This window comes from Lithobates pipiens, unplaced genomic scaffold, assembly GCF_037356315.1.
Source record: "Lithobates pipiens isolate NorthernLeopardFrog02 unplaced genomic scaffold, aLitPip1_a1.2 Scaffold_25, whole genome shotgun sequence".
Lineage (NCBI taxonomy): Eukaryota > Metazoa > Chordata > Amphibia > Anura > Ranidae > Lithobates > Lithobates pipiens.
Window position 1 is genome coordinate 109217143 of NW_027507787.1, and position 12160 is coordinate 109229302.

Consider the following 12160-nt stretch of genomic DNA (forward strand, 5'->3'; position numbering starts at 1 on the left):
ATGTGAGGATCAAGTCCTCCATTTTTTTTAATGTCCTCTATTTTCCTAAGCCAGTGAGTAATGAAAGGGGGGGAACATTTTTTCCAATAGAGAGGGATGCAGGATTTCGCCGCATTTATCACATGCCGTAAAATTGATTTTTTTTGTACTTCTTAATGGGAATCTGTGAATGGTGCAAGAGAAAGAATGCAGCCTCTTCCTGGATGGAGAAGTCTGTGAATTTTTGTGTTATGCATCGGATCTCTGTCCAGAAGTCCACCAAGCTGGGGCAGGACCAAAAAATGTGCAGCAACGTGCCCTCTTCTTCTCCACACCTCCAGCATATGTTCGAGGAAGAGGGGAAACATTTCTGCAGCTTTGATGGTGTCAAATACCACCTGGTGAGAAGTTTAAAATTCGTCTCCTGTATCTTCGTGCACAGCGACATTTTGAGAGCCAAAGTGATAATGTGTTGTCTCTGTGCTGGGGAAAATGAGCAATTAAGGTCTTTTTCCCAGTTGGACAGACAGGTTAAGTGTGGGTAATCTGTTTAAGAGAGAATGTGGGCCAAAGGGCCTTCGCTCCTGCATAGAGTCTCAAACTCCGTCTGAGGGCGGGCAAACGTTTGAGGATTGGGGATGGAATGGAGAAAATGATGTCGTTGTGCCGCTCTCCAAAAAGGCAGTTGTAAAAGCCCTGTCGGATCTGTTAGGGTTGAGAAAGAAGGCCATTTTCCATCAATGACGAATTTAGACGCATTGTCTAGGTTGGAATTTCTAAGTGGGTCCCCAGTTCAAAGGTTGGATGGCCACGTATAGGGAATAGGGGGGAAGTCAAAGACGTGAGTGTGTTTTGGGTAGCGATCAGGTGACTGACTTTCAACTAAGCCCCTATAGTGGGATGTGACATAAATTCTGTGGGTAAATACTTATAGCACCACATGGCGCTTCTTTTTTTTTTTTTTTATCAGCACAAGTTTATTGAACAACTCAGTTATAACAAGATATTACAGTAGGTACAAACATTAGCCTCTTCATAGGTGATGGACAGTAATACATCTTACATTAAGGAAAATTCCTGACAATGATAGTATAGACTCCAATATAGCTCACTCCACACACGTATGCAGATTTTCCACCCACCTATCCCATATTTTGTGGTATTTGGCTGGACACCCACGATTTCTATACACCAGTTTAATCAAGGGTAGCTTACTATTAATGCCCATTACCCATTCCTGCATAGTAGGCATGGTTGGACGCATCCAGTATTTAGCCACAAGCTTTCGTGCGGTAAACAGCGTAGAGTGCAAAAATGTAGCCAAGTATTGATCAACAGAGGTATCAGGAAATATACTAAGTAGGCAACTCTTAGGGTCAAGTTGAAGGGGTGAACCCATGTGGTCATGTAGAAACCTGACAATCTGCCCCCAATACTCCTGGACCAATGGGCATTGCCAGAGAAGATGGTAGAAAGTACCAGTCATACAAGAGCAACGGGGACACTTCGGGTTATAGTCAGGATGATACTTAGCTATCCGGATAGGGGTGAGATAGGACCTGTGTATCACATAGTACTGCGTTAGTCGGTCAGGTAGGCTAAGCGAAGCCTGTTGAACGTTCTCAAGGGCATCCTCCCATTCCTCCCCATCAAAGGGACCTATGTCCTCTTCCCATCTCAACCTGGCCCGTTCAGTGGTTTGCGCCACCAAGCGGGCCCGGAGTAGGCCGTATAGAGTCGAGATCAATTTAGCCGGTTCGTCTCCCATAATTACATCTGTCAAAGCCAGCGACTGTACATTCGGGAAGTCCTGAGCAAATTGCGCACGAAGCGCGTGTCGCAATTGCAAGTAGCGAAAGTGCATATGAGGGGGTATTTTAAATTCCACTTGTAGGGAGGGAAAATCCCTTACGCCCATAGGAGTCACCACCTGATACAGAAAAAGTATCCCTCTAGAAGCCCACAAGTCTACATCTGGTAAGCCAGACATCTCACGAAGCAGGGGGTTGCGCCATAGCGTTGTATGTGAGTGGTAATAGTCAGCTCCCAGTAATCTAAGGGCTAGTTTCCAAATACTCCGGTGGTGTGGCAGGATCCGGGACCGGGCATCCCTAACCCCACCACCCCGAAAAATTATCTGAAGGGGAGTATCAACAAGGGATTCAGCCCTCCCGCCCACCAAGGCCTGATATCTGTGACTATCCGCTCTATGGAGGTGATAAAAATGGGAAATCTGGGCTGCTATGTAGTATGTGTGGAAATCAGGGAGAGCCAGTCCCCCCATAGAGGTCGGGTTTTTAAGTGTGTTCCATGCCAACTTATGTCTAGATGGGCCCCAGATAAAGGTGTTTAAGACACCGTCTAATGTTTTAAAGAACGCCACGGGGACCATGACAGGGGAATGCCAAAGTACATAAAGGAGTTTCGGCAGGAGGATCATTTTAGTAATATTAATCCATCCCATAACCTCAATAGGGAGACGGGACCATGCCTTAGTCTTCTCCCGCACATACAGAAGCAGTGGTTTAAGATTAAGGTGAATATACTCCCCAGGTTCCCTCGTAACCTGCACTCCCAAATACTGAATGGAGGATACCCTGGAGAGCGGGAGAGAAGCTGCATCCCGGTCCGGGGAGAACAAGTCAATGGGTAGAACCTGCGACTTGGTCCAATTAATACGCAGACCGGAATGACCACCAAACTCCTCTATGATCCCCAGGGCAGCCTCCAACGACCGACCCGAGTCCTCTAAATACAGTAAAGTATCATCCGCATACATACTTACCGATTCCACCAGAGAACCGCGTCGGAGTCCTACTACAGCCGGGTGTGCCCGAAGTGCAGCAGCCAACGGTTATGCCGCCAAAGCATATAACATAGGAGACAACCCTGACGTGTGCCACGGCCCAGCTGAAAGGGGTTCGACACCCATCTGTTAACCGCTACTCTAGCCATTGGGCGATAGTATAGGAGAGTAATCCATTTAGCAAAATTGGGGCCAAACCCAAATTTACCCAAGCATTCCCAAAGATAATTCCACTCAATGGAATCAAACGCCTTAGCGGCATCCAGTGACACGACCACCCTCGAGCCTACTTTGTCATGCTCAGCCTGGATATTCATATATAACCGGCGGATATTAATGGCCGTGTTTTTCCCGGGCATAATCCGGGTGAACAAGTGATAGGATGACTCCACTCAGACGGTGGCAAGTACTTTAGCCAAAATTTTAATATCTGCTTGGAGCAGCGAGATGGGGCGATAGGAATCCGGGCAGTGGGGATCCTTTCCTGGCTTGGGTATCACTATAATAACTGCCTGCCGTAGAGTATCAGGTAGGGACCCGGAGTCAAATATGTGTGTATATAATCTCAACAATTCTGGCACTAGTGTCTCAGAGTAGTGGGCATAGAAATCCAGGGGAATACCATCCAGTCCAGGGGCCTTAGCCGTTGCAAGGGATGCCACCGCTAGCCTAATCTCATCTGCCGATATCGGGGCCTCAAGAGACTCAACCTGAGCCTCAGACAGGTGGGGAAGAGAGATATCTCGGAGGTATGCCCCAGTCTCAGTCCTCGGCCTATGTACCTCATAAAGGGCAGCATAGTAAGCACGAAACATGGTGGCCACTGTTGGCGGATCAGTCACCTCCTCACCCCCATTGTCAGTCAACGAAACCCCCACCGGGGGCTTGGAGTCCCGATGCGCCAAGTAGGCCAGCAACTTTCCCGCCCTCTCTCCTTGTTCAAACACCCGTTGCTTAACAAAAAACAACTTTTGCTTAGCCTGTTCAATGTGGAGGTGATCTACTAGCCTTGTGTGGTGTCGTAATACCTGGGCCTTAGCAGGTGTGGGGTCAGTAGTGAAGTCAGTGGTCACCGAGGCTAGCTCCCGTAGGGCATTAGATAGCAAAGTCTTGGAGGTACGCTTCAACCGGTTAATCCGGTGTGTTAAAGGGGAGCGTACGTGCAGTTTAAAAGCCTCCCAGGTACAGTCAACCGGAGCCGTCCCCTGATTAGTAGTAAAGAAAAAACCCCATTCGTCCCCTAAGTCTTCGCTGTCACTCAAGGCGGTTAACCAGAAGGGGTGAAGCCGCCATGGTTTCGGTCCAGTAGGTCGGGTCAAGGAAAAAGTTGCCCAGCAAGGAGCGTGGTCTGACAATGATCTAGCATAATAGCCCGTGTCTACTAGCCTGGGTAACAACTGGGCGGACACAGCAATATAATCTATACGTGACATGGTGGAGTGAGTTGCAGAGAAACAGGAGTAATTTGATTATATCCGCTATTTTGTCAGTGTTGTCCTTATCCGTGAGCAGGGAGGGGTTTAATCTCCACGAGTGGGGGCCGCGGTGTATGTTCATTTTGTGAAATTGCAACGATATAGGGGCGTGGTCAGAGAGGGTCTGCACACCTATTTTAGCAGATTTTATACGGGATATATCCCTTTGAGTAACAAAGATGTAGTCTATGCGTGTAAATTTATTATGTAAGGAAGAGAAGAATGTGTAATCCCTACCTGAGGGGTTTGCCAAACGCCAAGTATCTACTAAAGTAAGGGAAGCTAAAAGTGTCTTGATTTTGCGCAACTTTTTATACGGAATGCTGGACCTGCCATCTGATGTATCCTGAAGGGGATTTAGCGCTAGATTGAAATCTCCCCCCAACACCACACATCCAGATGCAAATCCCTTCAGTTCATCTACCATATGTTGACAAAAAGTGACCTGTGCAGTGTTGGGGAAGTAAACGTTGGCCAAGGTAACCGGAGTTCCCGCCCAGATCCCCTTCAAAAATAGGTACCTTCCGGCAATGTCCGCCATCTGCTGGTGTAAAGTGAAATCAGCTTTTTTATGTATCAAAATTGTCACCCCCTTAGATTTGGCCTCGGGATTTGTTGCATGGAAAACATGTGGATAATGTCTATCATGCAATCTAGGAGTCTTGCCGGACCGGAAGTGGGTCTCCTGGAGAAACACCGCTGCCGGTTTCTGCTTGTGGAGTTCCCTAAGCACCGCCATTCGCTTCTCCGGTGTATTTAGACCTCTAACGTTATGGGAGATCACAAAAGCATGTTCATCTAACATAGAGTACGCCATATTAAATACAATAGCTAAATAAATACAAGAAGGGAGAAAAAAAAGATTAGATAAGAAACAACAGCAAAAAAAAAAAAAAAACGTCACTTAGGTGGATAGACACCCAAATGTAGTGACTAGGTAAAATGTCTCCTCCTATCAACTGTAGGAGAGGAGAAGAAAGAAAAAACGTTGTGAATCCCCGTCTGGATAAAACCAGATAGCGATGCACATGTGGAAGCAATGGGAGGACTTTCCTTCAGAAAATGGTAATAAATTAATACCCAGAATACAAAAACGATTAATTATCTGTTTAAATAAATATAAGGAAAAACCACTCCAATCCTTCCGTGACACAAAAATTAAGCACATATTAAGACCACATATAAACCCTTCCAGCCAGAAGGATGAGATCATGAACAGAATTATGAACATGAAATTTATTTTAATATTGCGCTATAGGCGCCTTTAATAAGCAACAACTATAATGAAAGCTATAATGAAAACTGCAGTAGTCACCAACTACCATACCACCCATAATACTCTGGCTGATCCTAGTGCTCAATATACCCCCAGCTGCCACACTTAACACCCCCACGGTCCCCCTATAGCGGTGTGTGATTCCTTCCCTAGATTACAATATCTAAGAGTGAAATAATCGGATCACAGCTACTTCCCGGCCCCACACCCCAGCGTATAAACATAACTAAGGTACCAGGAAATAAAAATAATAAAAATAAAACCCCCCCTCCCTCCCCCCCACTGCGTGTGCACAAAAAAAAAAAAAATGTATCCTTATATCCATATCCTTATGCCACTCAGGCCATTCCCCTTATAAACATATTCAGTTCAGCTACTATAAAGTCAGTATGGAGAAAAAGCAAAAAAAAAAAATTATATTTTACAGAAAATGTCTCTGAAGAATTGTCGCCGTTTACAATTTGGGGGTTTACAATTTGGGCGGCCCATAAATGCGTGGTTCGGGGGGAGCTCATACGGCTGGGGGCCGCGAGAAAAAGGGTTGCAGAAAGGGAGATTAACGATCTTATACAGACTATTAGAGACCTAGAGGGGAAGCATAAACAATCCTTAGCAACTGACACAGCAGTAACCTTATTAGATTTGAGGAGAAAATTACAAGCTCATTTGAACCTTAAAGCACAGAAGATCCTTTTCTTTAAGAAGGGGTTCTTCTATGAACACAATGATAAAACAGGCAAACTTTTAGCGAAGGCCCTTAAAGAAACATTATTATCGACGAATATTGCTGCAATTAAAACCAGTGACGGTCAGACAATACAGGATGCTGCAAAAATCGCGCAAAGATTTCAGGAATATTACTCCAATTTGTATAATTTAACGCAGCTACATAAACCTAGCGACTTAAGGGGGACGCCAGCAGAGATTACTAATAAATTTCTGGCTGACAGCAGACTCCCCAAACTTACTAAGGAGGAAGCGCTGTCGCTGGAAGACCCGATAATTGAAGGTGAACTCACCGCAGCTATTAAGGAATTAAAAAAGGGGAAAAGCCCTGGACCGGACGGTTTAACAGCCCATTATTATAAAACCTTTAGGGAATTATTGATTCCATACATGATTAAGACATTTAACCACTTTCGAGACCCACAAACGTTACCAGAAGATTTTCTGAGAGCGCATGTTACAGTATTGCCTAAACCTAATAAAGACCCTCTAGATTGTGCCAGTTATAGGCCGATTTCTTTATTGAATGTGGACCTAAAAATTTATACGAAAATACTGGCGAACAGACTGCGCCCATTGTTGCATAAACTTATAGGTCCCGAGCAGGTAGGTTTTATGCCTGGTAGGGAGGCGAAAGATAACGTGATTAAAGCCCTTAATCTTATACACAGGGCCCAAACAGAACAATTTGAAGGCATGCTCTTATCTACAGATGCAGAGAAGGCCTTCGACCGTGTGTCGTGGGACTTCCTGTATGCGACTTGCTCTCATATAGGTCTGAGAGCACATATGCTATCCTGGATTAAAACTATTTATTATAACCCTACGGCACAAATTAAGGTGAATGGGACACTGTCAGACAAGGTGCAGATACGGAATGGGACTAGGCAAGGGTGTCCTCTTTCGCCCTTGCTGTTTATACTCACCTTGGAACCGTTAATCCGCACAGTTAATTTATCATCCTCTATACATGGTTTCCACGTAGGCGATAAGGAATACAAGTGTGCTGCGTATGCGGATGATCTATTGTTTTTTATAACTCAGCCGCATGTTACTATGCCCAATTTGTGCACTATATTTAAGCATTACAGCTATATAGCGAATTTCAAAATTAATTATAAAAAATCTGAGGCCCTCAATCTTACGCTACAAGAGACTACGCGGGAGGCTGTTTTACGCAACTGTAAATTTAAGTGGGAATCCCGCTCTCTTAAATACTTAGGAGTTTATTTGACTCCCAGTTTAAATGAGATATATAGCCAAAATTTTTTGCCACTGTTACAAAACGTGAAAAAAGACCTGGAGAGATGGACACTCAAACATTTCTCCTGGTTCGGTAGGGCAGCTATTGTCAAAATGACAATCCTGCCCAGATTTCTGTATTTCTTTCAGACTCTGCCCATATGGCTACCTGCAAATTTTTTTCGGTCATTGAATGCTATTTTTAGACACTTTTTATGGGCATCTAAAAAGCCACGTATAAGCCTTACAATACTCACTAGAGATAAAGGCAGTGGGGGAATGGGATTCCCCAATTTCAAAAATTATTACAAGGCCACTCATCTTACCAGAATGATTGACTGGACCTGTCATGCGGATAATAAAGATTGGGTGAAACTTGAAAACGATGTAGGTCCTACTCCAGTGACATATTCCCCTTGGATTCCGTGGGATTTATGCCCTAAACAGCATAAGCAACATCCCCTTATAGGGACCACTTTAAGACTATTACAAACAGTGTCTCAAACGACGGGTTTGACTACTTCACCTGGCCCATTAACACCGCTAGTAGATAATCCTGACTTTATACCAGGCATGCATAAACCTATCCGGCACTTCATATGTGGGAATCTGCCCTTATTAGCCACTCATTGTCTTGAGGGTAACAAGATTAAATCAATGACGGACTTACAACATACTTTGGGCTTAACCGTTTTGGGACATTGGACGTATAGACAAATACACGATTATATTTCGAGCCCACGGAGGCTCAAACATTTTATACGACCATTAACGCCATTTGAGGCGGTTTGCCTTCGTGCCAACGCTTCTACGAAAAATATCTCTCTCACGTATGCTTGGTTACAATCCGCAGCACGTCTGGAACCTAATAAACATAAGCTTTTCTGGGAAGCAGCATTAAATGCATCATTTACAAACGATCAATGGCTACAGGCATGTGTATTTGCTCATAAATGTGCAATTAGCACTAGATTACAGGAAACTTCTTTTAAACTTTTGACGAATTGGTATAATACGCCAATTAAATTGCACAAGTGGTTCCCCGCTGTTCCAGACATATGTTGGCGTTGTAATCAAGCTAAGGGCACTTTACAACATATATGGTGGGAGTGTGACCTAATCAGACCATATTGGGCCCAAGTGATTAGTATTATACAACAAATAACTGATACACAGATCCCCCTAGACGCTAAATGTTGTCTACTACACATCACTGACCTCTCAATGAGAGAATATAAAAAATCGCTGATTAGATTCCTACTAACTGCCGCCAAGACAGTGATACCGAGATATTGGAGGAACACTACGACTCCCTCAATTACGGAATGGCTGGGAGAGATAGGATACTTGCACAAAATGGAAGAAATTAGGGCTATAGCCCATGAAAGCACGGGCAAGTACATAGTTGTATGGCGACCTTGGGTAGTGTTTAGCTATTCCTCTGTATACGTCTCTCTGATACAAACATGAGGTGGAGGGGGCGTTGTGTGTTTGGGCTAGTAATGCCCGCTTGTTTCTTAGGGACAACTGCATTATTTTTTTTATTTTTTATTTTTTTTCTTCTTTCCCTTTCTCTCCTTTTTTCTAAGGTGCTAGCCTTGAGATAGGCTGTCACCTCTTTTTTTATATCCATTAGTCACATTTGGCTTTTGTATGATAGGTAACAGGGTGTATTTAGAGTGGTATAAAGTTATAATGCAGACATGCCGGGACAGGCTTTTACAATCCATTGATATATATGTTCAGGTCCTATTGACGCTTTGGGAATGGTAATGTACCTATCCTTTTACTAAGAGGTCTTTCCTTTTTTTTTTTTTTTTTTGGAGGGGCTTATTAGTTTAATGGGATCTCCTGTCAATCTGTGCATATGCAAACAAGAGGGCTAAAAATATGAGTCTGTAACGCTATTGCTACCCTGTTGTACACACAGGCAATTGTATTTGCGATTATTATGTATTGTTATATTTGTATTGTAACTGGCTAATTCTTTAATAAATTCTAATTGTTAAAAAAGAGAAACAGGAGTAAACACGTTTAGCCTGATATTTAAATTGCCACAGATCTGTAAGGCCGCGTACACACGCGCGGACTGTTCGCCCAACTTTGTCCGTCCAACAGTTTCAGCAAACAGTCCGCTCAAATTAGCATGGACGGACATGCCCACACACGACGAACGAACAGTTTGCTGAAACCGTGCGCGATGACGTGAACAGCACGTACGACGGGACGAAAAATACGACGTCCTATACACTGCATTATAGCTTTCGGCGTGAAAATCCTTTCTGAGCATGCGCGCAACTTTGTTTGACGAACAAGCCTACACACGAGCGGGCTGTTCGCTGAAACAAGGTTTCAGCGGACATTTTTTCGGAAATTCCGAAAAACCTTGTCCGTCCAACTGTCCGCTGAAACTGTCCGCTGAAAGCCCAAACACTGTTCAGCGGACAAAGTTGGGCGAACAGTCCGCCCGTGTGTACGCGGCCTCAGAGAGAATTCCTGAAACGTGCGACCTAGGCCAGTATCTCCCGGTAAATGATCCCCTCGAGTAGAGCTCATTCTATCCACCCCCGGATTCAAAACCATATTAAAATCACCCAGCCAAATTGCTGGGACATTAGGGTGTTGAGCCATAAAAGATAATCCCTCTGTAATTAGTCTATGATCATAAGGCGGGGGTACATAATAGGCGAGAATAATGTACTGTTCTCCGTGCAATAAGCAGTGTATAAATATATATCTGCCCTGCAGGTCTGTCTGCAAAGAAACCAAGGAAAACTGTGCCGTTTTAGATATCAATACAGACACCCCGCGAGAATAGGACGTAAAGCTATTTGCAATCTCCCAGTTATATGCGTCTCCACCAGGACTGTGATATCCGCTCTATAAGTTTTGAGACACCCAAACACTGCCGCCCTCTTAATTTTATCCCGAATCCCCCTGACATTCCACGTCAGCAACTTCAGGGTACCCATGGCGTGGTCTCAGCCAATATCACAAGGAGGAAAATAGTATCCAAACCACCCCTCAAAGCAGTATCCATTCCCATATTCATCAGAGTATACATGAAAAAGAGACATTTGTCTGTTCCATAACCAAATAAAGCTTGTGCCATAAACTAAGCATAAAACATAACATACTATAACATAATAACTACAACCCATCCCCACCCTCCCTGCTCTCAGCCACCCCAACTTGGCTGGAGCTCTCTTCCCAAAACAAACCATTGAACACTAGGCAATGTCAATAACAATAAGCCACTGGACCCAGTGACAAGACCAAGTCTTCTCCCGTCATAACCCGGCTTGTAGGCCGGAGCCGGACCATGCGTCCATTTCCCACCCCACTCCCATTGGTGCGGTGCCCAGTTCAGCAGCGGGACATAACAGTCCAGTAAAGGGCATGTATCAGGAGAAAGTCAAAGTTCTGCAGTCCCATGCAGCAAGTCCAGATGACCCGCGTCCCCCCCACCCCCCCAGGGAAAGGGCCCAATAGAGCCCGCCAAGCGGGTCCCCCAAACTAAGAGGGAGGGGGAAGGGGTATTGTGTAACGAACCAGGGGGATGTCCGCAGAGCGTGGCCATAGGCAGCAGTACATGTTCAGTCAACAAGAGCAACGGCCATCCATGTTAGAGAGGGGGAACAGAAGCATCAATTCAGGGACTGAGGATAATGAACCACGCATAGGCAGTCCAACAGCGATCTGCTTGCACACGGGCAAATAGAAAGGGGGGAGCAAATAGAGTACTCACAAATCTTCCAACGATTTTAGTCTCGAGGTGGCCGATTTCGAGCCGCGTCTCTCTGGTCCAACCAGGAAACTGCCATCTCAGGATCTTCAAAAAAGTAGGCCCTATCTTCCCCCACTACGCGGAGTCTGGCCGGGTACAACATGGCGTACTTGAGGTGATGTGCCCTGAGGCGCCTCTTGACTTCCACAAATCGGGAACAACGTTTTTGAACTTCTGCGGAGAAGTCGGGAAACACTGAGATATGTCCGTTCTGAAACGAGATGTTGCCTTTTTCACGAGTAAGGCGAAGGATGGCATCCCTATCCCGGTAATTTAGCAGCTTAGCAATGCACGTGCGAGGAGGTGCTGCCTCCGGCGGCGGGCGGGCAGGCATTCTGTGGGCCCTTTCAATAATAAATGAGGTAGAAAACGCCTCCCTACCGTAGGCCTTAATCAGGAGAGATTCCAAAAATGTCAGCCCCCTCGGAGCCCTCCGGCAGGCCGATAAAGCGGAGGTTAGATCTGTGGGCCCTATTCTCAAGGTCGTCCTGTTTCTGGGCCAGCTGCTGGAGCTGCTTTTGCACATCCTCCTGGGCATGCTGCAGAGGGAACAGGACATCTTCGGCCTGACTGATCCGGGTTTCAGTTTCCTTCACTCTGTCACGCAGTTTAGCCATGTCCTGTCGGATAAGTGAGACATCCACCTTAACCTCCTCAAGCTTAGTTGTCAGTGTGGTCTGGCAGGTACTGTAGAAATCGCCTCAAGCACCTTCGCCGTGTCTGAGGTAGCAGGTTCTGCAGCCGGAGTGGACTGTCCGCCATGTTGGCCCTCATGGTCCCGCCGGAACTTTTTAAGAGATGCCGCCGCTGCAGACTGCTTCTTCATCTGAGACATCGTCCCAATGTATGCACGAGAAAGTAGCGGGTAT